General features: G+C 37.2%; 1 long non-coding RNA gene across 1 annotated transcript; it reads right to left on the reverse strand.

Annotated features, from left to right (window-relative positions):
* Positions 1–591: 591 nt before the first annotated feature.
* LOC134552539 (uncharacterized) lies at positions 592–2,135 on the reverse strand. The gene is made up of 2 exons (XR_010080895.1): positions 1,968–2,135; positions 592–1,314 (listed from the first exon to the last, which is right to left on the reverse strand). It is a non-coding gene; the product is annotated as an uncharacterized LOC134552539 (long non-coding RNA).
* Between the last annotated feature and the right edge of the window lie 1,834 nt (positions 2,136–3,969).

The raw sequence follows: 3,969 nt of genomic DNA on the forward strand, positions 1-3,969 counted from the left end.
TTTCTCTAGGGCATCATTCATTACATTTCAAAAATCCTAGAGAAAAAGTGATAAAGAAATTTTACCCATTCAAAGAAAAATAAAGGGCTTAAAAATGTGGGGATTATACTCCTCAAATGCGAGTAGAACACTTCTGTAAAAGTACTGCTTCCAGGTAGACTAGCCAAAAGGCAGAAGAGAGGCACAGGAAAAGCGGGTGAATACTAAAGCTAAACTAGTTTTATATGTAGAACTTGCTAGTTAAATGGGCATTTGGTGACTATCTATTTAATGGCAATACAGAGGGTATGGGCAGCATGAAAATTAAGTCATAACACCTGGGCTCAAATGTATAATGCAGGGTGAGACATAAGTAACAGAAGAAAACAAATCACGTACAAATGAGTCCCATATCATTCATCTGAAATAACAATTAAGTTCAATTCAGGGTTTATATTTCCCCACCCACCAACAAAGCTTACTTTGGATTATTTTTCTCCTTTTTTTTCAAAGCAATTACAATCTATATTAGTTGAATTATATGATCACATAGAAATAAACACTTATATTCCCTAATGATGACAATAATTTTCTAGAGAACAAAAGGTTCAGTTGCTTTTGTTTTTGTTTTTAATATAAAATGTATCTTTGTCTATAGTAATCAGCCATTATTTCTGGCAACATCCCTGTGGCTCCCCTGCCAGTTGGAAGGGAAAACAATTATATAGTTGGCATTTATTTAGGATAACAGCTTCAGAGTCACTGTACATGTGACTATTTTCATCAGTGTTATCTAGATACTTAAGAATTACCCTCCCAATTTGTTTCAAGAAATCATTTTCATCCTTTGAGATTCAACCCAAAACTGAAAGATATGTGATAGACAGAAAGTTATGCTTTCATCTGAAAGTTACACAGATGTTTAGAAGTGAGTTTCAGAATGCTTTATGGCATTTACCAATGATTTCTAGCGGTGTAGAGAAGAGAGTGAAGGAAGAGGTTTCAGGTCTGAGAAAAACTTAAGGATAAGATGCTCCATTCCATTGAAAGAATACTTGAATGTCAGTCCCTCTTTATATTATATGCTTTAACATATATCAGGTTTTGTAAGTTGCATTTTCTAGACATAAGGTAAAAAATAACAAATATAAATGAAAAAACTTTACGAAAAAGCCATTATAAAAACGGACGAGCTTCTAAAAAAAAAAACAAAAAGAAAGCAAACACAACCTTGTAGAAAATTGTAGCTGCTGTCATTATTAGCTGGCTGATTTCTTTTTGGCACCACAGAAGATCCTCAGGGAAAAACTGAGAGATGAAAGTGCAGAATGATCTCTGGTATGGAAACAGGTAAAAATGTGATAGATGAAAATGATGGCTATTATAAGAAGAAAACAAATATCGATAGCTGGATTGAGGAGGTGGTACGCCACAAGCTTACAGTACAATATTACAGCAGTCTGGGAAAAATCTTAAGTAAAAGCATTAAAAGCGTTAAGAAGAAGGAAATCACAAGGAAAGATTCAAACGCATAAAAACAAATGGCAAAATTACAATATTTTTTAGCCAGCAACAGCACTTTAAAGGAAAGGAATTAAATACAAGAGCTATATTTCATGCTGAATAGAAAAGATACTGTTTGTGGGTGAAGCTAGAAAATATCTTAAGGACATATATAAGGTGAGGAAGGAAGGGAGATGACTAAAAATTGCACACTTAAAATTTAATGTACTATTACCCCTGAATACAGTGTTGTATCCTATATGAACAGCACCAATATAGATATAACAGAATATCATGGATTTTTTAGGTGTCAGGTTGTAATATAGGAGACAGCAGGAGAGAAAGATATTAAAAAATATTTATTAAAGACAATAGCAGAGGAGATGTAGCTAAATCAGTTGAAACAATCTGATAAGTGTATTGAGAGAAGCAGCTGGCCTAAAGAATGATATGCCATAGCAGTATAGACAATTTTGTGTTCTTACCTTTATTTAGTAATCTCTCACATGACAATTTACTGCAGTTCTATTGGCAGTTCATAGGGATTACTTTGTGCTTCTTCACGTCTTCAAGCTCTTCTTTTTATCAAGAGGCATGAAATTTTCCATGTTTGAGTAACTTAGGAACTAAAAGCAAGACAAGATTTAGATTCAAGCACCTACATATATTTTGAAATCTGGCCCTTAGATACAGAAACCCTAATAACCCAGTTATTTAGTGGTATTTTTATTGTGTATGAAATTTTGTATCCTGATATACACCTGTATTTTTCAAAGTTTGGCCCATAGGCAGATAGAATGATACATTATCCAAGAAATTAATTAAATATGATCTAAGATCATCTACCTATTGTTAAAGACTGTGAGTGAATTGAGGTCCATGTATCATAAACTGTAACAGCACACCTTTCTGTACAAATACATAGATCTTTCCAGGAAATGATATCTCACAATTTCACATATCTGCTAAATGGCCTTCATAATGCATCTCACAAACCTAAGATCAAGGTCTGTTTCAATTTTGAAGCAACTCATGCACATAAATGTCTAAATCCAGAATGGGGTACCTAGTAAATTCTTTTTCTAGGGAAAACATCTGAATACGATCCAATAAAAGTGGAGAAACTGCTCATGCAAGTTAGTATCTTAATCATGCCTCTTACCATGCCTAATGCTCAGTGAAAAACTGCACACCAGTTATTACTTTTAGACAGGTCACGTCCCAAAAATTAAAGCCTGGCACATTGGCAGGCACTATATAGCTTTAAAACAGATGTTCCAAGAATTATACAGCCAGTTTGCAATTGTTTTTTATCTCTCTTCTCCCCACACCCTCCAATTTTTTTCATTCAACTGTATAATGCCTCAGTAGCTGATGATATTCTGACAAAAAGAAAGTTTCTCCAGTCTGTCGGTGTGCTCACAGAGAGCCAACGGGCTCTGTCACCGCTGGCCCAGACACAGCGACAGAGTGTTAGGGGGTCAGTCTGCAAGCTCGCAAGCAGTACTGACTCCCGTGGGTTCTTTGCCTGGCAGAGGCTTATGCGAGCGATGGAGATCCGATGGGCAGTGGGAAGAAAGGAGGAAACAATTTCAGACGAACAGAGGGTTTATTGCAAACACCTCCTCAGCCCGAAACTGCTCTGGGGGAGAGGGGTGCGGGGGGTTTTTGTCCAAAGGATTTGGAGGCGGGACAAAGGGGGTGGCCAGCCAACCGGGGCAGGTTGCCAGGGGATACAGGTGTAATAGAACATCGCTTGGACTAATCAGGCGAAAAATAGGAGGGGTTTACAAAGGCGGGAGACATGACAGGCAGCTAACCGTGTGCCGCATGGCAGGTGCCGGAGTCATGTGAGTCATGTGAACAAAGGAACAATCGAGGGGTGGGATACAGGGAACCCAACAAGTACAAAAGTATAGAAAGCCTAACCAATTAAATTAACACACTGCCACACTCCAGATTTCCATGGGAGTTATATGCATAGAGTATAGCTCAAGAATATAACCATTACATGAGGCCTTGTTGCATTGTGCTCAGAAAAAGGAAAAAAAGAGAACAAATAATTTCTAGATGCATCATGTTCTGCATCCTGTCCTGTCCCATACTTTGTGTTGTAGGTGAAGATTTTTGCTTTGAAACCAACATTCTGCCATTCTGCCTTTCTCATTAGATAGGCCCTTCCCTGTAATGAACTACATTATTAAAGCCAGAAAAACTAGGCGAAACAAAATTAGAGGCAGAAAAAAGCAATTAGGCAAAAATTTTAGGTGGCTTCCAAAAATCATTAACTGCCCAGATGTTTAGCTATAAATAATTAATACAGTCGTTTTTGGTTTTAAGAAATGGAAAAAAATTGTTTCTGGGAAAATCTAGGAAGCGTTTCTTAAACTTCCAGATGAAGGTTTGGGTGCAGCTGAGATGCACTAATTCATTTGTGGCCAGCAGGTTGAGGGAGGTGATTCTGTGCCTCTACTCTGCCTTGGTGAG

The sequence above is a fragment of the Prinia subflava genome, chromosome 7 (genome assembly GCF_021018805.1).
Source record: "Prinia subflava isolate CZ2003 ecotype Zambia chromosome 7, Cam_Psub_1.2, whole genome shotgun sequence".
NCBI lineage: Eukaryota > Metazoa > Chordata > Aves > Passeriformes > Cisticolidae > Prinia > Prinia subflava.